Below are 23,916 nucleotides of genomic sequence, written 5' to 3'. Positions count from 1 at the left end.
TGGATGTTGTGTATCTGGACTCCAGCAAAGCCTTTGACACTGTCTCCCACAGCACACTCCTGGAGAAGCTGGCAGCCCATGGCTTGGACAGGAGCACTCTTTGATGGGCTAGGAACTGGCTGGATGGCTGGCCTAGAGAGGGGTGGTGAACGGTGCTGCATCCAGCTGAGAGCCAATCACCAGTGGTGTCCCTCAGGGGTTTGTACTGGGATCAGTTCTATTTAATATTGTTATAGACGACATGGATGAGGGGATTTAATCTTTAATTAGTAAATTTGTAGACGACACTAAGCTGGGAGCTTGTGTTGATCTATTGGAAGGAAGGATGGCTCTGCAGAGAGACTAAGATCGGTTGGATGGATGGGCAGAGTCCAACAGCATGAAGTTTAATAAGTCTAAGTGCCGAGTTCTACATTTTGGCCACAAAAATACCCTACAACGTTACAAGCTGGGGACGGTGTGGCTGGACAGTGTTCAGGCGGAAAGGGACCTGGGAGTGCTGGTTGACAGCCGGTTGAATATGAGCCAGCAGTGTGCCTTGGTGGCTAGGAAGGCCAATGGCATCCTGGCCTGCATTAGGAATGGTGTGGTCTGAAGGAGCAGGAAGGTCATTCTTCCCCTGTACTTGGCACTGGTGAGACCAGGCATCCTGAGTACCGTGTCCAGTTCTGGGCCCCCAATTTAGGAAGGATGTTGAGATGCTTGAGTGTGTCCAGAGGAGGGCAACAAGGCTGGTGAGGGGCTTGGAACACAAGCCCTATGAGGAATGTTTGAAGGAGCTGGAGAAGAAGAGGCTTAGAGGTGACCTTATTGCTCTCTGCAACTTCCTGAAGGGAGCTTGTAGACAGGTGAGGATCGGTCTCTTCCACTGGGCAGCAACTGACAGAACAAGAGGACACAGTCTCAAGCTACGTCAGGAAAAGTATAGGCTGGATATTAGGAAGAAATTTTTCACCGAAAGAATAATAAAGTACTGGAATGCTCTTCCCAGGGAGGTGGTAGAATCACCATCTCTGGATGTGTTTAACAAAAGACCGGACGTGGCACTTGGTGCTATAGTTGAGGTGTTAGGGCATAGGTTGGACTTGATGATCTTAGAGATCTCTTCCAACCTCATTATTCTGTGACTCTGTGACCTGGGATCACCATGAGGAGCCTGGAAGGAGCTAGGGCTGGAACTGGGCTGTACTGGGAGGCACTGGGACCACACCCACCTGGAAGTAGCGCCCCTGGTGGAGGCAGCCACAGGTCCGGGAGGATGCAGCGGCCCTGTGGAACAGCAGCCCCTTGGCGCACTGACACCCCTCACAGCAGCGCTCACTGCAGGGGGGTGGGGCCAACACACCTGCACAGGTGTGCTCACAGGTGCGGGCACACAGCTGGTAGTGGCTCTTGGTGGGGCAGGTGAGAGCTGGGAAAGGGAGGGAAGAAACAAAGGGGGTCAATGGGGAGCAGTGGGGCTACTGGGGGGTCATCTGGGGTCAATGGGTGTCTCCTGGGATCAATGCCATCCCATCTTTGGGGTGGGTGGTCCCAAGGGAAATCCATGAAAATACGAGATAAAAGAAAAAATGCAGAAAAAAGGGCAAAAGTGCAGAAGAATAGGGAAAATAGTGAACAAATTGCAAGGCAAAGGGACATACATGCATACCTTCCCTATAAATAAGGAAAAAAAGGAGAAATGCAGGAAAAAAATACATAAATGTAAAAAAATTGGGGGGAAATGCTGGGAAAAAGCATAAATATAAGAAAACTGAGAGAAAATGCAGAAAAAGAAATACAAATGCATAATACAGAGAAAAATACAGGCAAGAAAAATATGTACTGCCTAAAAATAGGGGGAAGAAAGGAAATGCAGGGGAAATATGACATAAAAATAGGAGGATGGAAAGGGGAAAAATGCTAGGAAAAGGAGAAAGAAAAATAGGGAAAAATGCAAGAAGTAAAGGTGTAAATGCATAGGAAATAGGGAAAATATGGGGAAATTAATTTTTAAAATGTAAATACATTTAGCCAGGAAAAAAAAAACACTATGAAAAAAGAGGTAAATGCAGAGAAATACGAGAGAAAGGAAAACAGATGCATGAAAAAATATAGGTAACGATATAAAAATAAAAGAAGGAAGGAGAACAAGCAAAAAGGAAGCAAATCCATAAAAATAGGGGGAAAATGAAGGGAAAACAACTTCCAACCAAGGTTTTAATGCATTTAACAGATCTTGCTTAGGAAAAAAGTTGGACTGCATAGGAGGTGGGCTGAGGAGTCCCTTCCATCAAAGAAACCCAGTTTGGGGGGATCCCATGAGATTTGGAACATAAAGTGCCTTACCATGACGTCAGCCCATTTTCTGTGTTTCAATGACAAGGTGACTCCATAGACTTCCACAGACAATGCTTGGATCCTAGGGACCTTCCACTTCTGCTGCTCCTCCTTCTAGATTGTGACAATAAATGATGTCACGTTGTCACCTGTGCCAGTCTGGGTAAGGACATATGAGTAAGTACCAGCGATGTTGAAGGCCATCCCATCAAAGGTGACATAGGCGTGGTCCCTTGTGGCCACACAGGTGCTGGACACCTGCGAGGTACACTGGAAGACATCACTGACAACCTTCCCATGGCCAACATGACAGGAAGTATTTTGGCACTCCACAGTGCCACCAGAGAGGCACTGGCACATCTCCTGCTCTGTGGGGTAGAATGTCTCCCCCTCTTTGTAGTAGACTCCATGGCGGCTGCAGCTGCAGTGGGACATGGGCACACACTTGTCGACGCCATCCTGACACATGCAGCCCTCGTGGCACTGCCCTTGGCATGTGGCAGAGTCAGCGCCGCAGGTGTGCTGGCAGGTGTGCGAGCAGAGCTCATTGGAGCTGTTGGAAGGACAGGGAATATCTGCCAGGAGACAATGGGATTCATGAGGAACCAGGAAATTCCAAGCCAAATCCTGGAAGTTTCCTGGAATTCAAGTGCAAACTTCACCTAATACAGAGCTTTTTAGCCCATGGCAAACTTGATTTTCATCCCTGTGCACATGACAAGGGGCATCATCAAATGACAATCCAACGATTATCTGATGATGATCCAATGATCATCCATAAGGAATATGCCATCCCATTACAATAGGAATTCTTCCTCTAAACCACACGATTTCTCACATTTTTATGGCGAAAAATGAAATATTCACTCAAAGAATGGGATTGCTCCACACTGGGTCCTCAACTGACCTCCAGGCTGGATCCCTTTAACCCAATTCCACTATTTTTAGTACATTTTTTGGTGGTTCTCCCTCTAAATTATCCACTTTGTAGCCAACACCAGGAAACTGGAGATTTTGAGGGGGTAAGGTATTCCAGATGAGACAACTTCTTCCTTAGGAAGGGTTTATTTTGGGTGAATTATGGGATCAACCAAGACTTTGGGTGGGATTCCCATGCGCCTCTGGGTTGTTCATACATAGATTTGGAGCAGACTTGAGGATCCTTTGTATACTGCTGAAGGAAAAACCCTCCCATTGTCCCAATTTACAGTAGAAATTGTCTGTCCTCCACCTCTCAATGGACACACCAGCAGCCTGGCATGTGGTGGCGTAGAGGGCAATGATTGGACACATCCCTTCTTCCTGATCAGGGAACAGGCAGGAGTCATGGATGCAGCTCTAGAAGTACTGGTGGCCATCAACATGACCATGACATCCTCTAAAGAGTCCATCCACTTCCAAAATAATTTCACACCCCATCCCAGAGACTTCCTGCTGCAGCCAGGAAGGTGCAAGGGTGCTGGAACATTCCACTGTTGACCTCTCACCACATCCTGGGACATCTGTGACCTTCCAGCTGCTCCTGAAGGCATCTGGGTCTGACGTCACACGGTTGTTCCTCATCATCATGTCATTGCTTGCAGTGCCATTGTAGTTCCCACAGAGCCCACATAGGGCATTGGTGAAGCCACTGGCACCATGGTGGTGATATGGCTGTACCAGTCATAGGTGACAACAAGGCCAAAATTGGTCACTTCCACCACGTCCTGCCCGTGACAATAGACAACAATCTTTCTTTCACTGTAGTGCTACGGGAGATTGACCAACTGCTCATCAGTCTGGGGAGAAAACCATAGAAATTGATCAAATTGGCAGACTGAGGGTAAACTATTTTCAACAGCCAGAGCAACCAAAAAGTGTTGATTTAATTAAATTTTGAATTGAATTAAATTTTTGATTGAATTAAATTTTGGATTTAAGAGAATGAGAAGGACCAAGTCCCAAAAGGAGGTTGATCAACCACTCATTGATCTGGAACAAATTATGTTGATTTAATGACATTTTACTTGATTTAATGACATTTTAGATGTTCATGGGATGAGGTGGAGAATGTGATGAAAAGATAAGGGATCATTTCCTAAACTCACCATGATTTTTCCAGCATGTTCCCTGCTGATGCTGATGGTTTTCTTGTAGACTTTGACTGTCACCACGGCAATGGACGACACGAGGTTGTCACTAAGGTGGCCATTCTGCACCAACACCTGGCATCCCACCAAATTTTGGGTGTCCTCACACAACCCTACCAACACGTAAGACACGCATCCCCTGGAAGATGAATGCCTTGCCATCAAAGGTCTCATAATGGGTGGCTCCAACAGCAGTGCAGACCCCAAAAATTTTGGGATAACAATCCTGGATATCCTCCTCCATCTGGCATCCTTCCTCAGTACCACAACCAGAATCCCAGCACACTGTCTGCCGCTGCTCTGCGTCACACACACAGTGTTGGATGCAAGTGAGGTCACTCCAAAATTCCTTGCCAAGGTCACAGAAGAAACCCTGAAAGACACAACCACATTCAGAAGGGGCGATTCAGGTGTCGGCATCAAGGACAAGGCCCTTGTGGCACATGGAGGTGTCCTCGCAGGTGCTGACAGCGGCACAGCTGGATGACACAGCAGGGATGTTGCAGGTAGGGAGGCAGGCAAGGCCTCAGGTGCTGTAGGGCGGGCAAATGAGAGCTGGACAGGGAGGGAGACAGCGGTCAAGGTGGGGCGGTACATAGTGGGACAGACTACTTTGACTATCTGCACAGATACCCTGCAGACCCCATGGATTTTATGGAGTCTCCATGGACTTTCTAGGCCTTCTACCTGGACTTTCTGGAGTCTCGGCAGACTTCCTGCTCAGACTTTCTAGAGACTCCACCAACTTTGTGGAATTTCTACATGGACTTTCTGGAATCTCCTTGGAGTTCCATGGATTTCCTGCTTGGATCTTCTGCCATGGTCTTTCTCAACCCATGATCCCATGGGTCTTTAGTCCCACATCAATTAGCCTCCACCCACCCCAAGGAGTATTTTCACTCAACCATCCTCTATTCACAACATTCCAACTCTTTCCTCCAATGGGAAACATTGATCCTCTTCTCCTGGCAGTCATCAGCATAGTTCTTGAAGGCATAGCACAGCACATTGCGATACCCCTCATTGGCACACAGGTCATAGATACAGTTCTTCACATAGATATTGGGACTGATAGTGTCATGACACGACTGGAATGGCCCAGAATGTTGGGACAACTTCCCACACCAGGTCTCTGCCTTGTATGTCACCACCTGGTCCCATCTGCACCGCCCACAGTCACCATCACAGGTGTCCTGGCAGTGGCCACTCTCACTGGTCGCCTTCCAGCTCCACCCAAACTCCACAGTATCTCACATTTGTTTTCCATCAGGAGAGAGAGTGTCATCTTGGGGATCCCCATTGTTTTTCCCACACATTTCGCAGACTTTTCTAGAAAGAGCAGCCGGAAGTTTGATCACTACATGATCATCCCAGCTGTAGAGGACCTTCAGCTTGAAATTTGATTGAATCAACATGGATTTACCCTTCTGGTGGATGCAGACCTTCCTGTGGCAGAGGAAAATGGGGAGGCACAAGCGGTGGTTGCTCACCTGTAGGACAACAACAACCATCAAAACAACCAAAATCCATCAAAACTGGGCATGGAGTTCAAGAAGACTAGAAGTGTTTTCATACAAGGGTTACCTGCATACCAGCAAATCTGGGAATTATTTAGGAAAAGACCCTCAAGATCATTGCTAAATATGTAATTTCAGCAAAATTTAAAAAAAAATGGGAAATTATGATGGTTTTTGCTTACCCTCACCATACCATTCTCTGACTGGACAGCAGTGACAGTGACGTTGTCGACTTGGATGGTGATGGAGCCGATGGAGGAAACTTTGGAGTTCTCCTTTTTCCTCCTTTTTGACCTCAGCAGAGAAAGTAGGAAGGGTGGGATCAGGATTGCAGATGGTGGTCATGGTGTAGGCCCGCGCTCCCGTGAAATCAAAGGTTTTTCATCAAAACTGCAGTAGTGTGGCCCACCAGTGAGCCAACAGGTGGAGAAAGTCTCCTGGATGCACTCTGGTTGTCCATCCACCATCTCACACCTCTCGCATACCAAATCCTCACAGGAGACTGCTGTGGGGACTGAAAAAAAGGGGAAAACCCATGAATGGTCAACTGCACAACACTCAACCATTGGGGTGACACAACAATTGACTCACTTTACTCACTGGCAGCACAGAGCCCCAGGAAACCATATCCAGTGTGAGTCTGGAACCCAGACACCAGGAGCCCAATGGGCACCTACGAGTTCTCAGCACTCTGCATCATTGCACTCATGGTGATGCTGGCCCAGGAGAAATCTGTGCCAGGAATGGCCTGCCATGCCACTGTGTTGTCTGGCCAATGGTTGAGGGTGGTGGTGGCAGTGGTAGTGGTGGGTGCAATGAGGATGGCATGGCTATACTGGCTGGGCACACTGCTAAAGCGGAATGCAGTGCAATGGGCGGTGACAGGTGGGACAAGAAGGAGGAAGGGATCTTGTCAAGATGACCCACTGAAGAAAAACACCAACTGCACTGCCACCACTGCACTGATGTACAGGTGGGAGTTATGGTTCACTGTTGACGATTTTTGCAGGTTGAGGAGTTTTTGCAAGACAATGGCCACGTTCAGCCAATGCACAATCGAGCCTGCTTGTAATAATGGACAATGGACACGTTCACAAACAATGGATAATGGACATATTCAGAAATGGGGTCGGTATGTCCTTGAAAAAGATACAAGAAGAAGAGTCATCAGGACTCAGCAAGTTTGTCAGCAAGCTTGAGAAAGGGAGAAAAAAGAGAAGCCATGGGTGGGCCAGACAACCACAGCAAGACGTGTGAAAAATTAGATGACCCAATCAGCATTCCATTTTAGATACGTGAACAGCTAGGATTAACCAATCATGTATTAGCTATAGACACGTGAACAGTAGAAACTTATTATAAATATAGTCCTTTTAGGGATAATAAATTTGGCTTCACTGGATCATATTGGTTATGGTGTGATGTCCCTGAACCTCTGCACCCCACAGTTCACCACGAATGTCTGCACCTCCCTTGTTGCCATGGCCACAGTGGCATTCCTGCTCCCAGTATTGTAGTTGTTGGTGTTGTCTTCATCCGTCACCACATAAACGAAATCAACCTCTGTCTGCAGTGGGTTGGGTGGCACCACGTAGCTCCTCCCCCACACTGTCATTGGGAGGAACTGCTCCACCACAAAGTCAAATCCAGCAGATACCTTGACACAGGTGTGGCCACTGAGGACGACCACAGGGGTGTCGGCCACCACAACTGTGCCAGTGAAGTCCTGGCTGCTCTGGAGCTGCAGGCTGTGGTAGGGCTGCAGGAATAGGCGGAGCACGGCAACGGGGATGTATGTGGCCCCAGCAAAGTGGAAAGTGGTGCTGGTGCTGATGCTAAGAGTGATGGTGGTGGGGTCAGTGGCCACCATAAACTCAGTCAGGCCGCAAGTTTAGTTCCCAACCGGTGTCACCACATAGTACCTGATGCCCAGGCTCTCCATAGGTAGGAAGGCAATGGCATCCACAGTGTAGCCATTGGTACTGACAGACGTCACAGAGATGTCAGCACTGGCCTCAGTCACCACGGTTTTATGGGAAGTGTGGCTTCCAGTGAGTTCCAGGGTAGCAGGAAAGGACAAGGGCACAGTGACATCTGGTCTCAGGGTGGTGTTCTGGGTGATGGAGCTGCCACAGAGCATCCCCGACACCTGGGTGTCAGCAGGGCCATAGAAGGCAAGCAGCAGCTGCAGGTACGTGCTGGGGGACTCGTTGTCGTTCTGTGGGATCACAGCACGGAACTCCCAGCCCCGGTAGCTGGCACTGGAGAGTGCTGGGAAAACAGGGGCAAAAGAGGGCCTTGGTTAATTTTTATATTAACCAAGGGGGTTATATAAAGGGGGCTTTTATATTTTTATATCAATATTTTTATGTCAATTCTATATGTGTTTATACATCAATTTTCCTATTTTACAGTAGGAATTGTACTGAAATTACATTAAAGATATGACTGCACTATCCAATTTATAGAGTCTATTTTTATATATTATCAAAATAGAAATTCTATTTGCAGTTTGTTATTTTAATAAACAATATTTGTATTCTATTAACAAATTATTAAAATATATCAATGTGTTAATAATATGAAATAATGTATTATTAACTAATACTAATTATATAAAATACTATTCCTTAATAAAACAATATTACTAGATATTTATATTATTATACCCTGTGTTCATTATATATTAATGGTATCATGTAATATAATTTAGTATATTACTACTTACTAGCACATTGATAAAATATTAATAATACAGGGCTAATATATCAGTAAAAATATCTCAATCACATTTTAGCCTGTTATTGTAGTATTATACTTGTTATCCATCATATAACTTAGTTACATATTTTTCTATGTTATTATTATAGAGATCTATTAATTATAACACTGTGATATACAATACTTACATTTAAATACATAGAAGTATTTTTTCTATTATTTTGTACTTAATTTTGATAGAAATATCAGCAAAGATTTATTCCAAAACCATAAATATTAAAAATAATTAAAGTAATATAATAATAAATGCTGTAGCTATTGAACTTATTTCCGTATTAATCAAAGTAGAAAATAAATTAACATATTTTTATAAATCTATACATCAGTAGATGATTTCTATTTTCTCTACAAAATTATACAGATAATGATTTAAAATAATTTTATTGATTGTTTTCATAGAAACGGTTTGGGGAGAAATGGTAAAAATCAAGCAAAAATAAGCAGTAAGGAGCACAATTACAAAGTTAGAGAGTATACTAGAGACTAGAATAGAATTAATATACCATTATATTATACTATATTGCAATATAATCTATCATTATATGTAATTAATATAACAATTATGATAGTGGATAGGACATTCTAACACAAAATATTATATATATATACATAAATTGCATAGTTATAATACATTATAATATATAATAACATAATATAATTCATATAATATTATGCAACTTCATGCCATATTACATTGTAAATTATTCTTTAATTGCATTATGTAATTACATTTATAGTAATTTATATATATTCTATAGTTTATAATTATCTCTTAATAACTAGATATAGTTATATATAATAGGAATATAGTGTGCTATATTAATAAATGCACTATTATATGAATAGAAAATATATTACATGTTTTTATAGTTCACATCTTTTGTAGGTCCATATAACTTATAATAATAATAATAATAATAATAATAATAATAATAATTATTATTATTATTATTATTATTATTATTATTATTATTATTATTATTATTATTATTATTATTATTATTATTATTATTATTATTATTATTATTATTTTATACTGAATTTTCACAGAAATTTTTATTAAAAAATGCAAATCAAGAATAATGATAATACCAACATAATTACAGCAGAGTAGATCATATGTTGAATTTTCTATATAATTACAGTGGAGACTATATTATACATTCATATGGAACAATTGTAGTGGATGTATATTATTAATTTAACCACAACATATAAAAATATAAAAATGTATTAATAAGCAATTATTGTCCTATTAATCAATATTATGCTATTAAGTTACACTATTAAATATTATTATTAGGCAATTAAAATTGTACATATTTGGTATAAGATAAAATGTATATAGAAAAAATATATAAAATATCCAGAAATATCTAAAAGGAAAACTAAACAAAAAATATTGTAAAAAGATCAAAAATATTTTCAGAGTTTTTTTTAATGCTACAAAAAAACCAAAATGGCTGGGTTTTGCCTCAAAAGAGGTTAAAAAGAATGGGTATCTTCTCCTAATAAAAAGAAAAAAAAAAAAAAAGAAAAAAAGTATTTTTGAGATTGTCAGGGGAAAAAAAACAGGAAAATGAGATAAAAATTTATTAAAACTCGGTGTATATATAAAAGCCCATCATAAGAGGTTTTTTAATTTAAAAAATAGGGAATTGAGGATGGTAGATTAAAAAAAATTCTGGTGATTTTTTCTGAAAAAAATTGAAATCAAGTGTTTTGGGGGGAAAATAGGGAATAATGAGGTTTGACTATCAATAAAAATAGGATTAAAGGGGCCTTTCTGAAATAATACATGAAAACTATTTGCTTTTCTTAAAAAAGGGGATTTTGAAGAAAAATCAAGAGGGACGTGAGCAATTGGGATTTTAAGAATTACAACAGAGTGAGTTTTTTTTTCTTTAAAAATAGCTGAAACTTAAAACAGAATTCAAGAGGGCTTTTTTCCTTAATGAATAAATTTTTAAAATAAAACTAAATTAAAAAAAAAGAAGAAACAAGAATATATTAAGGGCATAAAAAGGTTTTCTTTAAATTAAAAACACTATCTAAAAAATTGGGCTGATAATTTTCTCAATGAAAATTAGAAAAAAGCCAGGAAAATAAGGAATAAAAGGGTTTTTTTATTTTTCCTTAAGAATCAACTGTTTTTATTAAAAAAGAGCAAATAAAAGGACTTTGTTTTTTCATTTATAAAAACCTTTTAAAAATAGATCTTTTTTCCCTGGGAAAAAAATACAATTCCAGCATATAGATCTTGCGGTTTTGTCCTGGTAAAACACTAAAACTGAACATTAGAATTTTAGCTAAAAACAAAAAAACACCAAAGAAAAACCCCACCAAAAAACAAACCAAAAAGTAAACAAAAATACCCAGGACAAAGTGCACTTTTTTTTTCCATGAAAATTAATCAGGCATTAATTTTCTTTTCAAAAAGAAGAAGAATATAAAGGCTTTTGGATTAAAAAAATATTTCAAAATGGGAGTTTTGGTTAAACATAATAAATCTGTTGCTGAGAGGTTGTTGGAAAAATGCAGAATGGGGGAAGAACAGAATTTTCAGGCAAAAACAAGCCCAGGGGTTCAGGATTTCATCTTCTGTGCTAAAAAGTCTGGAAATGAGTAAAAAATCCAAGAAATCTGGGGATTTTTCATGGAAAACAGGAATTTTATTTACCACAGAAGGGAAGGAGGAGCCATCAGATCCCGTCTTGTGCCACCCCTGTAAAAAAACACCAAAAACCACTAAAACCTGTTCTTTTGTGGGAAAAATCCATGTGAGCCCTGAGGCTCCAGAAGCCTCAAGTCACCCCCCAAATCACTCCAAAATGTCTTTTAATACCCTAAAATACCTTTTTTCACCCCACAGAAACCTCCTGGGACTTACTTTGGCCCCCACTGCCCCCAAGTCCACACCAAACATGCCAAACTCTAAAAAGTTTGTACAAAATTCTCCAAGTTTGGATCAAAATTGTTTTTCTTCCCAAATTCTCCCACTTTGGGTCAAAGTAATTTTTCTCCCAATCCCCCCCTTTTGGCCAAAATGGAATTAAACAGGGATTAAATATCCCTCCCCCCATTCTGCTCCCCACCTTGAGGCCACATCAGATTCTCCATCTATATCAGATTCACTCCAAAACCAGATGAATTTTAACTAAAATCACCTGGATTCATGTCAAAATGCTGACACAGCCCTTCCACCAACCCCTGATGCCCACTCCGTACCCCATTTCCACCAAATCCACACTAAAACTTCATGGAAAGGATGAATTTTTCCCCAATTCTCCCCACCCAGTTTTGGTATATGGATATTTTTTTGCCCAACATCCTCCAAATTTGGATCAAAATGGGGCTCAACATCCAGGAAAACTCTTCACTCACCTTGTCCCACACAAACCCTCCCAAATGCTCAATTTGGCCTCAAAAAGGGGAAGAGAAAACCCACCAAATTTTGGACATGATGAGGGAAAAAAAAATCTGAAATTTGGAAGAAAAGTGCACAAAAAGGGCAAACCCCTGAGATTTGGGGGGAAATGGGCAATTTTTTTTTTTTTTTAATGTGGAAAAAAGTGTTTGAAACCCAACGTTTTAGAAGAAAAATGATGGAACTTTTGGGGAAAAGAGGGAAAATGGTCCTAAAATTGGGGAAGGGAAAGGGTAAAAAAATCTGAAATTTGGGCAGAAAAAATCCTCAATTTCTGCCTGTCACTAAACAATAAGGAAAACCAGGAATAAACAGGGAATGAAGCCTCCCCACTCTTCCCTACTCACTGGCCCCTTGGCTCTTGAATTCCTGGGTTCCTGCTGACACACAGTGTTTGTTCCAAAGCCACTCCTTTTATACCCAAATAAAAAATACTCAAGTCACAGCCAAACCATGCAGATTTGGGCAGATTCAGCAGAATTTCAGGATGGGGGCAGGGGGCATGACCCACAGTTCCAGAGAATTTGGGAGCTGGCAGCTGGATCCTGTCACAGATGGGAAATGATGGGAGTGGAACCCTCAGGACATTTGATACATGTGAGTGACAGGGATGTCGTGACAGGTGTGGGACCCACAGCAATTATCCCAAATTCCCTGAACTCCCAGAATCGCTGTCCCCATGGTAGCCTCTGCCCCACAACACCAGGGAAAGGACAGACCAAATCCAGACGTTTTTTACCCAAAATTAATGACCCAAGTCCCAGCAAGGAATTCCAGGGTATGGGAAATTCTGGCCCAAATGACTGAAAAAGCTGAAGAAAACCACCTGGAGCCAGGAGAGATGATGGCAAACAGGGAATTAAAGGGCTTTTGCCTTAAAATGAAGACATAAAAATGGGGAAAACCTGAACCCCACAGAGACGCTCAAAACTGTCCAGAGACAGAGACTCCACCCTCAAAGCCACCCAGGGACCCCCAAAACTACATGGGGATCCCCCAAAACTAAGCAGGGATCCCCTCAGCCCTCTGAACCTCCCAAACCACAAGGTCCCTGGGGGGCCGTGGGGGTCCCTGGAAGGGTTTTGGGGCTCCTGACAAGTGACATGGAGAAGAGAAATTTTCAGCTGCCCTGAAGGTGCTGGATGGAGCTTAAAGACTAACAGGCAAGGATGTAAAGGTATGTACAGAGCATCACAAGCACTGGAGCCAGTGGACAAATAGGTAATGAGGAATATAGTGGGGCTTTTATCAAGTTACGTAACTGGACATGCCCAAGGAAAACGTTCAAGGAAAGGTCACGTGTAATATGGAAGCATTCTGTGAATATGACCACCAGAGACCTGTTCGTGGTCCCTCCAGGACCATACCCTGTGGCAAAGTTTCACCGCACACATCAGATTAAAGGAGAAATCCTTCATTGTGTTCTGTACAGATAAAGAACGCCTGCTTTCTAATGCTTCAAATTGTGTTAGAAAGTTTATTTGCCAGCCAGTTTTGGTATCATTCCCTTGCACGGGCCTACGGATCTAAGGTGAGCTGAGAGAGTCCTGCCGGGCTTTGGGAGGGTTTGGAGTTCCTAGGGGAGATTTGGGGGGTCCATGGGGAGACTGGGGGTCTCTTGTCAGCGGGATCCCAGGTCTCTGCCACTTTAAGCAACCCGAGGGCCTCCCAAACCACACTGGGACCCCCTCGACCCTCCTGCACCGCCAAGTCCTTTCTAGGACACCCAGAACCACACCAGCCTCCCTCCACCCCAAACCTTTCCCTGGGAATCCCAAACAACCTCTCTGAGACCCTCAAAACCACCCCACTGACCCCCAGAACTCCCTGGGCATCTCTCAGCGTCCCCAGACCCGGAAACCCCTCCAGGAACCCCCATTTATACTCCAAGGCCTCCCTCGGCGCCGCCAGAGCCCCCCAAACCCCTCCGCGCATGCCCAAAGCCTCCCACGGACCCCTCCCCTGCCCCGCCGCGCTCGGCGGCGCCGCCGCTTCCCGCCTTCCCCCTCCCCCGCCTCCCATTGGCCGCAGCGCCCGCCCGTCCCTGCCCTGAACCAATCAGCGCCCGAGCTTGGAGCGCTGGGGGAAACCAAACGAGAGCGCGGGCGATGGAGCGGGTGAGGCCTGAGGGCTCCAGGGGGGACCGAGGGGGGGATTTGGGGGCTCAGGAGGGCTCCGCGTCACTTCCCGCATTCCTCCCGCAGAAGCTCAGCCTGGAGCAGCGAACGGAGCGTCTGGTGCAAAGGAGGTGGGAAAGCAGCCCGGCCTCAAGTGCCCCTCGGGATCCCCAAGTGCCCCCTGGAGGCCCCAGTCTGCTTCCCCGTTCCCTCAGTGTTGTCCCGGAATCCAACAGACCCCCAAATGCCGCCCCAGACCTCTAAGCGCCTGCTAATTCCCTCCCTTGCCCCGGTGATCCCCCAGGAACGCCTCGGGGACCCCCAGTTACCCCACCCGAGCCCAGGTGATGCCCCAGACCCCCCATTATGCCCATAAGTGCAGCCCGTCAAAGTCCGCCCGAGACCATCAGTCCCGCCGGGTCAGTGCAGAGTGAGCATTTCGGGGGTCCTCGCCCCTCCCCAACCTTCTCCTCCCTTCCCAGCCAGGCCCTGCTAAAGCCCCGCCCCTGCGGGCCGGAAGGGGCGAAGCCTCTGCTTGGCTGCCCTGCCTGCAGCTCCAGCCTCGATGACCCCCTTGTCGAATGGCGCTTGAGGCGGTGCCGAGGGGAGGAGCCAGCCCTGGACACGCCCCTGGTGGGCAGGGCCCTGCTGGGCTCTGCTGCTGCCCGGGGGTCCCTGCAGGGAGAGCCACCCGGGAGGTCACGTGACCCACCTGAGGCGCCATGGCCAATCGGGAGACACTTCTGCAAGCACCAGGGGGCGTCTTCACCCCAGGCTCTCTCCCAGGAACCCTTGGGGCAGGATCCATGTTGGAGGCCACCTGACTCCTGCAAGACGGTCTGGCCAATGAGGAGCAGCTCTCTGGATACCCTGCAGGGGGCACTATACTCACAGTCACGTGGCTCCCACCATGCCCCGCGGCAAATCAGCAGCAGCTGCTGTGCACCTCTGCACCAGGGGGCACCACCCGGTGGGAAGCGAGACTCCCATGAGCCTTTGCTGCAGGAGCAATTTGGGGGGGCACATGACTGCCTCGGCGCTCTGTGGTGTGCCCCATGTTGGAAGTCACGCGGCTCCCAGGATGCCCTGTGGCCTGCAAGGGAGGCGCTTCCTCAGCCCCCACGCCAGGGATGGCCCGGCTTGAGGTCACGTGACCCCCGTGAGGCCCCACAGCCAATCCGGAGCAGTGCATGTGATGACCTAAAGGGGGCGCCATGGCAGCAGCCACTGGGTGAGGCACCAGAGGAGCCTCTGAGGCTCATGGGGGTCACTTAAAGGCTGGGAGCTTTTGAGGGTCATGAGGCACCTTTGTGGGGCTGGGGGGCATTTGTGGGTCAGAGGGGTCACTGGTGGGCCTGGATGCGCCCTTTGGGGCCAGGGGCAGTCACTCGTGGGGCAGGGGTTGCAATTGTGGGTCAGGGGACACTTGAGGGTTGGGGAGACACTTCTGGCTCAGGAAGTCCCTTGTGGGGCTGGGGGAACACTTGTGGGACTGCCAACCCCTCTGACACGCAGCCCCCCCCCCAGGCCCTCTTGGCGACCCCCTCCTCTGGATGCTGCGATGCCACCGCCGGGCCGTAAGGAGACACCTTCGGTAGGACATCCCTGCCCCCAAATTTCAGGGCTCTGCTCCTGTGCCTCCCTCAGGTCCTCCTAACTCCCCATTTGCTCTCCTTCTCCCCCCAGGGCCATTGAGACCCTCCTGGAATGCCCACCTGGGCACTCCCAACCCATGGTGGGGCCAATAAAACAATGACACCTCAAGATTGAACCAGGGAGCTGGGGAGACTCCCAAAACTCCCTCCCTTACCTCCCCCACCTTTGGGACTGCCCCAAATCCCCTCTCCCCCCAAATGTCCCCAAGAGCATTTGGAGGGTTCTGGGGGCTCCAAAGCGGCTGTTGGTGGGGTGCTGGGTGTCTCTAGGGTGTACACGAGGGTCTGTGGGGTGTTTGGAGGGGCTCTGAGGCTGAGGAAGGGATTTGGGGGGTTTATCAGGAGCACTGGGAATCAGGAGGGGTTGGGAGGGCACTGGGTGTCTTTAGGGCGTCTAGAAGCGGTCTATGGGATTTTTGGGGGAGACTCTAGGAGTGCTGGGGAAAAATCTGTGAAAGGTATTGGGGGTCCAGGAAGGGGTTTGGGGGGATGCTTGGGCTTTGGGGCATCTTTAACGGTCCGGGGTCTGTGGGATGTTTTGGGGTTCCCGGGACAGCGTTGGGGGGTCAGTGGGGACTAGGAAGTCTATAGGGGCGCCTGGGAGTTTATTTGGCGCATCGGGGCGGGGAACCCCCAAACCCGTGGGAGTGCGGCTCACCTGTCTTCTTCACCTTCACACGGCCGACGTGGCGCCGGGCTGTTCTGGTGTCCCTCCGCCCCTGAGGGCGCTGAGGGGGTCACGGGGGTCACAAGCTCCCTCTGAGCCCCCAAAATTCCCTCGTGCCCCCCACCTCCTATTGGCCGCTGGTTCCGCGCCAGTTTACTCACTTCCTGGACTACAACTCCCGAAAGACCACGGGGCTCCGTAGGACGCCGATAGAGGTGGGACTGTGGTTCCCGTCATGCCCCGCGGCCCGTGAGAGGCCTGTTAGCGCCGGGACTGTCCCCTAAGTACCGTCCCAGCTGCTCCCCAGGTGCTTTCCTGAACCGTAAGTGCGCCCCGGGGCCCCGTAAGTACCCCTAAGTTTCCCTCTCCTGACCCCCAAGTGCCCCTCCGGGTCCCGAAGTCCGCCCGTCCCCTACTTGCCCCCAAAATGCCCCCTGTGTGTTCCCTCGGACCCCCAGGTGCTCTCCAGCTGCCTCTCCGACCCCTAAGCGCCCCTCCAGACCCTTTAATGATCCCGCAAGCACCCCCAGCTGGCCTCCATGCGCCCCTCGAGTGTCTCCTGGGAATTGGTGTGATGACGACAATGTAGAGAAAGACCCTGACCCTGTTGCAGTATCAGCACCAGTTCAGCCTTTAATTAAAATTTGAATCAAAACTGCAATTGCCTATGTGGGGGATGGACAGGCCCCCCAACTTCTTCGTGCCACTCCCGTGGTCCCTCTTGGAGCCAGGGAAATTGCAGGAAAAACATTCCTGCATGTTGCGTGCATCAAAATTTCATGGTAATCGGGAACAGGGTCTGTGTGGTGAGCTTCCCTGACAGGAGCAGATAAATCCTGTCAGATGAAGAATAGGTTGAGAGGACTTTGGGGACCTGGCGTATACACTTCTGTAGCCCGTCCCAAAACCCCAGAGACCTCCTCCATCCCCTACAGACTCCCCGGTAGATCCCAAATACCCTCAGAATCCCCTCAAAATGCTCCATAGCTCTCCCTCCCCAAACACCCTATGAACCCTCAGAACCCTCCCAAACTTCCGGAGGCTCTCTAAAATAACCCATAGATCTGCCCACTCCCCCACACCCCCTAAAAGGGGCTACCCCAGGTGGCCTCAACTAGTCACAGACTGCCTGAGCCACTTTTTGGGCTGATATGTATGTAGGTATAAATCTAATAGAGATATAAAATATAATATAAAAAGGGGCCTCCAGGAGAGCTGTGGAGGGTCTTTTTCAGAGGACAGGATGGAGGGTGAGGGTTTTCACCTGCCAGAGGGCAGGGTTATATGAGATATTGGGACAAAATTCCTGCCTGTGAGGGTGGTGAGACCCTGGCACAGATTGTCCAGAGAAGCTGCAGCTGCTCCATCCCTGGAAGTGACCACGGCAAGGTTGGACAGGGCTTGGAGCAACCTGGGATTGTGGAAGATGCCCCTGCCCATGGCAGGGGGTGGATCGAGATGACCTTTGAAGTCCCTTCCAACCCAAACCAGCCTGGGATTCTGAAAGTGGGGGAGGTTTGGGATGGGCAACCTTGACTGACCCCAGGTGCTCCCCCGGGATGCTCTGTCACTCAGGCTTCAGGGAGAGACAGCAAGATAAAACATGATGAGAAAGCTCCTGGGGGAGATGGGTTGGGGGGGTGTGAGCCCCTCAGGAAGTGTTTCAGGTCCCTTTCCATGGACTGAGTCCCTCAGATGGAGGCATTTTGGACATGGAGGCAACACCTACCTCACTCTGTTCTTCTCCAGGGCTACAGGGGGTGTGTCTGCTCTGGCACCTGCAGCACCTCCTCACCTGGAGAGCTGCTCAAGGAGGAAGGACAACAGCAGTGAAAGGGACTTGGGATCAAAGGAGGCATCAGCAGAGCAAGAAACATTTCCCAAGCTCTAGCTGGTTTCAGGTGAACTCAAATGGGAGATTAGGTGCATTTGATTTGAACCAGAAAGTGAATTTAAGAATAAATAGTGGATTTACTCCTCTGTCAGGGGATTCTCTGGAACATGGATTTCCTTCTTCAAAATGTTTTACTTTGCATAATTTGTCTGGGCTGTGTTACGCAAGAGGTCATTGTTCCACCTTGTATAATTCAAGAGATTATGATGATGCTGCTTATTAATCTCCTTTGCAACCCATCTGCAAGGCAGATACTTTGCTCGCAAGACTTTAACTTGTGCAGAATTTACCCTTCCCTTGCTCATAATTTTCCTTTGCTGGGCTACTCCCAGTGAACATCACCAAATCCCACAAGACCAGAGTCTTGACTGCACCAAAATAAAATTAAACTGTGAATGTTATTTTTCTCAAGGATTTTAAGATTTATAAATCCCATGTTCTGGAGTGATATGAGGTGTGGCAGGCAAGACCTAAAGGGTTTAGAGATAAAATCAGCATTTTTCATATGTTTTTTATGAAAAATAAAATATTTTCACTCAGACATGACAGGTTCTCCCTGCTGCTGCAGGGTTTGGGGAGGGAATCTGGGGACATCCAGCAGGTCCTGGCACCTCATTTTTCTTTAAGTGAGGATTCTTAAAAGGCAAAGGAAAAGGATCAGGAAACTTTAGAAGCTGAGGAAAACTACCCAAAATGTGGTTGCTGAGGCTCTTGCCTGTGTTTAGGGCAGTGAAATAATAGTTGGGTGTGGAAGGGCCTCTGGAGATTGACTGGTCTGGCATAATCTCCTCACTTCAGAATGTTTGGGGTTTGGCAGGTGGAGCCTAATTGGTGTCCCTGAAGGGATGGATGGAGTTTTCCCCAGGTTTGAGTTTGAAGGAAACAGAACTGTGACTGTTGCATTGCTCTCAGCTGTTTTTTTGTCTCAGCCCTGTGGGATGTAGCAGGACAGGTGAGGTTCCTCCCTTCCCATCTCTCCCACCTGCTGAGTCCTTCTGAAGAGCTGCCAAGGGAGCCCAGACCCACTTCACTCCCCTCATCCATCCAGGAAAAGTCTTGTCATGAAAGGCAGTTAGATCAGTTCTGTGATGTGATTTTATGGAGTCCGGTGGAGAACCTTCTCCCTGTCTTCCTCATTTTATGAGTTTATCGCATGTGCCTCTTCCTGCTTTATTCTCTGTTGCTCCGTCCTGCTCCCTGTGCTGTGAGTGTCAGGCAGGGGGGGAAGTTGGCAGGAGACAAAGACCACTCACTCCGATGTTCATTTGGCAACAGAGAGCTTTTATTTCCCAAGCCCTTGCTTATATAGGGCATTTGAAAAACCCAGTCTGGATACTTTTATAGGTCAGAACTCTATGCCCCTTCAGGTCCTGGCCAAGGAAATGCTTGCAGCCTTGGGAGAGACTGGGCAAGGACCCTGTAAGTCAAACCAGGAGCTGGTTGGTTTGTCTATCACAAACCAGCTAATATAGGGTAAAACTGTGCCATCATTCTTCCTGTGCCATCTCTCCTCTATGTATCCCTCTGTCCTATCATCCCTCCCTGTAACTGGCAGAACCTTCTTTCCCCCAAATCACCATATGCCATCATTACTTGTGTGTGGCTCCTGCTTTCCCAGAATCACAAAATCAGTTTGGTTGGAAGGGAGCAGTGGGTCATCTGGTTCAATCTTCCTGCTTAGGCAGTATCATCCTGGGGCACATGGCACTGGATTGTGTCCAGACCTACAGTCTACACCATTGAGCTTTGGGAGAGCTGCTGTGGAGACAGAAGAAATTCAGACAGCTGAATTCCTTGCTTGGTCTTTCAGAGGACCCTTCTGCTGTGGGACTGCTGAGGGATGAAGAACAGCAGGTACTGATGGCCAGCACAACAGTGTCCCATTGGCAACATGGCACCAACTGGGACTTCAGGACCCCATCCATGAGCTGATGATCTGTGAACTGGAGAGCTGAGCGTGCTCAGCAAGACTTGCTCACCCCTCAGTAGCCCCACATGACCCCTGCCTGAGTCCTGTGGAGAGTGGACACTGACAGTGGACTGTCATGGCCTGAATGAAGTTACATCACTGAGTGCTGCCATGCTGGACATGTTGGAACTTCAGTATGAGCTGGAGTCCAAGGCAGCAAAAGGGTGCCACCATAGACATTGCCAATGCATTCTTCTCCATTCCTCTGTCAGCGGATTCCCAGAGCTGGGGTCCCTCTTTGTGCCCCCAGCCCTGAAGCTGCCCCAAATAGGGCCTTAGCCCCCCTGTGGCCCCCTGCCCTCACAGGCGGGCTTTGTCACCACCTTGCTTAGTGCCACCATCAGCTCCAGAGGGGCCCTGGTGAGGGGGGAGCAGGGGCTGATGATGCAGCTCTGTGCCCAATCACATGGGGGGTTGTCCCACTTACAAGGGGGGGTCTCAGTCTTATGGGGAGGGGGATGTCCAGTCCAATGATGGGTCCCCCAGTCCCATGGGAGGGGGGATTGTGTATCCCAATCCCATGGGGAAGGTCTCAGTTCCAGGATGGTAAATCAGTTACATGTGAGTGTCTCAAGGCCATTAATGGGGGAGGGGGGAGTCCCAATCCCATACAGAGGGGCCCAAATCCCTGGGTGGGGACTCATTCCATGAAGGGATATAGTGTCCCCTATCTCATTGGCAGGGTCCCAAAAATTAAGTGGAGGAAAGATGCTCTTGCCCCATCCTGTTTGCCACACTTTTGGGGTCCATCCCTGTATTCAGGGTCTTTCCCCTCTCTATTTTTTCTCTCCCACAGGAACACGGTGCCACTAGAGTGATGTCCCAGCTGGCCAGGAAGAGTCCAGGCACCTCCTGCCACAGGGCACGGACATTGGGGTATGGGGGATAGGGTGGGAACATGGGGGACACAAGGGAGACATGAGGACATTGTGGGATACTGTCATGGTTTGACACTGGCACAATGCCAGTGCCCCCATGAAGATACCTTCTCCCTGGTTTCTGCTGTGAGATGTGACCAGGAATAACCAAAGCAGGCTCCCACTTAGAAATAAAGAAAACCTTTATTAACTACAACTATGTATAAAAGGAACACACACAGGAAAATAAAAACCTTACAAATACACTTCCTCCTCCCCCCACCAAATTTCCAATACATCTATTCCCCAAATCACCAACTCTTGGTCCAGCACCACCCTTCAGACAATCAATCCTCAGTTCATCAAGAGGAGAGGAGTCCTTGTACCATGGGCTTCCCCTGGAAACACAGCTGAAGCCTCGTGTGTTTCTGTGTCACTCGTGGCACTGCCCGGAGTACATCTGCCGTCGTGACCTCTTCCTTTCATGTCCAGTGCTCTCACCACTGAACACGGACCAGAGCTGCTTCTAGGGTTGTCTTTTTTAAGGATGCTTTGTCCTGATCCAAAAGGGCACAGTCTCTCCTTTGGGACACCTGTCCCCCCCATATTTCACTCCCTGGGGCCAAGGGGTACCAACACTGAACCCTCTTGGTTCTGAGGCATTGCCTCCCCCTAGATGCAGTCTCTGTATCGCAAGGAACATGGTTCTGTCCATGGCTGTACAAAAAGAATCCAGCAAAAGCCACTCCATCATCTCTTCCCACTAGGATTCTTCTCTATTCTCCCAACATCTCTCACTTGCCCAGACCTCTCTCACACTTGCCCATTTCCTTCTTCATCTTCCACTCTATCTCTCTTCTAGGAAAGGTTAATGTTCTGTAAAGTTTTCATTGTCCGAAAAGGGGTTAAAAGCTCCTACAAGCGGCCGGCTGCACCCCCCCTTCATTTCCTTCTCAGCCGTGCTGCCGGCACAGGCACATGTTTATCAAGTTTCAAGGTAACAGTCTCGGGCACTGTCTCTCTCTCTCTGTCTCCGGGGGGGGGGGGGGGGGGGGGGGGCTGCCCGATGGCTCCCGGTGTCCTCTCTCTCTCTCTCTTCCACCCTTCCACCCCCGGGGTCAGCTCTTCCCCTCCCCCCACCCAGCCAGCAGCTGGGCTGAGGGAGAGACCCGAACTCTTTCCTGCCGGGAACCCAAGAGAGCCTCCCAGGGGAGAGCTCTGCTTTTAACCCCATGTTCTCAGAGGCGGATCCATGTCCTAATGGCCATATTAGATGCCAATATTAAAATCTGAACATCCATTGGCCTGACCACAGCATCCCAGAAAACACATTTCCTGTCAAACCACCACAGATACGTGGGGGGACAGGTGGGACATGAGGGACACATGAGGGACCCTGGGAGCATCTGTGTACATGAGGGGGGGACATGGGGACACAGGGTAGCAATAAGGGTACTGTGTCCATGGGGAGGGGCAGTGTTAGAAATGGTGCAACTCCTAGAATTTTTAACTAACTTTAGTCAGGGGTTTTGTTCATCTTTGCTTAGAGAAAAAGGAATGGAAGTTTCTGTTCAAGAGACTCTGTTCCCTGGCAAGGCCTGACGAGCTCGACATCTCAGTGGACCGGGAGTTGCCAGAGCATGCTCAAGAGAGAAGTGACCGTCAACACCTGAACTTCTTTCCTGGTGTGTCAGAGACACTTGGTCTGAGAAAAGATCAATAAAAGAATGAAGAACGAGGACCTAATTAGCATTGGAGGCAAAGGGATCAATAACCAATAGGAAACCAGGTACAAAGAACTGTGTAACTTGTGGCCAATGAACATTGAACCAATGCATTTTTCTGGGTTTTGACTGTGTAAGTATGTGAAAAATCTAGTAAATAACCATGTGTGATGGAATGGTTTCCTCTGCACAACACAGGCAATGTGTGGATTAAATTATCTCTGTTGCACATTCTGGCCAGAACAACATCCTGGTGAGAATAAAGAAATGCCTTAATTCTCTTAAAGTAGAAACGTTGTTGGAGAGTTTTTATTTTTCTTGCCATTTCGGTGACAGCAGGATAATGCCTCCATGTCCCTCCATATCCCCCCACATCACCTGTGTGTCCTTTTCCCCCAGATGGATTTTATGGACAGCTGCAACCCTCAACTGACCCCCACTGATTACAGGGAGGCACTAGGAGCTACTGGGACCATGCTGGGAGCAACTGGGATCACAACTGGGGTAACTAGGATCATAGAGGGAACAACTGGAACCATTCTGGAGAATGACAGGGAGAAAGGGGAATCATACTGGGGGTAAATGGGAGCAACTGGGACCATGCTGGGATCATGCTGTTATCATAGTAGGAGTGACTAGGATCATATAGGGAATGACTGGAACCATGCTGGAGGTGACTAGGAGCCACTGAGACCAGGGCCAGAAGGATCCAGCAAACTCCAAGCCTTGGTGCTGGGACAGCCCTGGAACAGATTCCTTGCGGGGAACCCATGGCACGGACAGGAAAACCAGGGCATTGGGAACAGCCAGGGCTTGGGAAAGGCAGGTACTGCCTGACTCACCTGATCTTCTGCTGTGCC

The 23,916-nt window shown here is 47.5% G+C and overlaps 3 long non-coding RNA genes across 14 annotated transcripts; 2 read left to right on the top strand and 1 right to left on the bottom strand.

Annotated features, from left to right (window-relative positions):
- Positions 1 to 246: 246 nt before the first annotated feature.
- Positions 247 to 16,763, bottom strand: LOC136569851 (uncharacterized). Of its 6 annotated transcripts, none has more exons than XR_010785484.1 (7): positions 15,003 to 15,354; positions 11,427 to 11,471; positions 6,148 to 8,236; positions 4,407 to 5,938; positions 2,329 to 4,097; positions 1,215 to 1,411; positions 247 to 879 (listed from the first exon to the last, which is right to left on the bottom strand). It is a non-coding gene; the product is annotated as an uncharacterized lncRNA (long non-coding RNA). The 6 variants fall into 6 exon arrangements; XR_010785482.1 differs by lacking the exon at positions 1,215 to 1,411 and having other exon boundaries at positions 4,407 to 4,821; positions 5,872 to 5,938; XR_010785481.1 differs by lacking the exon at positions 1,215 to 1,411 and having other exon boundaries at positions 6,148 to 6,479; positions 7,434 to 8,236.
- On the top strand, positions 14,380 to 16,054 carry LOC136569852 (uncharacterized). The gene is made up of 3 exons (XR_010785485.1): positions 14,380 to 15,521; positions 15,818 to 15,884; positions 15,977 to 16,054. It is a non-coding gene; the product is annotated as an uncharacterized lncRNA (long non-coding RNA).
- Positions 16,566 to 23,349, top strand: LOC136569850 (uncharacterized). 7 transcript variants are annotated; one of them, XR_010785475.1, is made up of 7 exons: positions 16,566 to 16,934; positions 18,362 to 18,513; positions 19,324 to 19,925; positions 20,188 to 20,360; positions 21,272 to 21,351; positions 22,195 to 22,329; positions 22,880 to 23,349. It is a non-coding gene; the product is annotated as an uncharacterized lncRNA (long non-coding RNA). The 7 variants fall into 7 exon arrangements; XR_010785474.1 differs by having other exon boundaries at positions 16,572 to 16,934; positions 19,324 to 19,458; positions 19,874 to 20,360; XR_010785473.1 differs by having other exon boundaries at positions 16,568 to 16,955; positions 19,324 to 20,360.
- The last annotated feature ends 567 nt before the right edge of the window (positions 23,350 to 23,916 follow it).

Source organism: Molothrus aeneus, unplaced genomic scaffold, assembly GCF_037042795.1.
Source record: "Molothrus aeneus isolate 106 unplaced genomic scaffold, BPBGC_Maene_1.0 scaffold_285, whole genome shotgun sequence".
Lineage (NCBI taxonomy): Eukaryota > Metazoa > Chordata > Aves > Passeriformes > Icteridae > Molothrus > Molothrus aeneus.
This window is presented reverse-complemented; position numbering and strand designations above follow the sequence as displayed.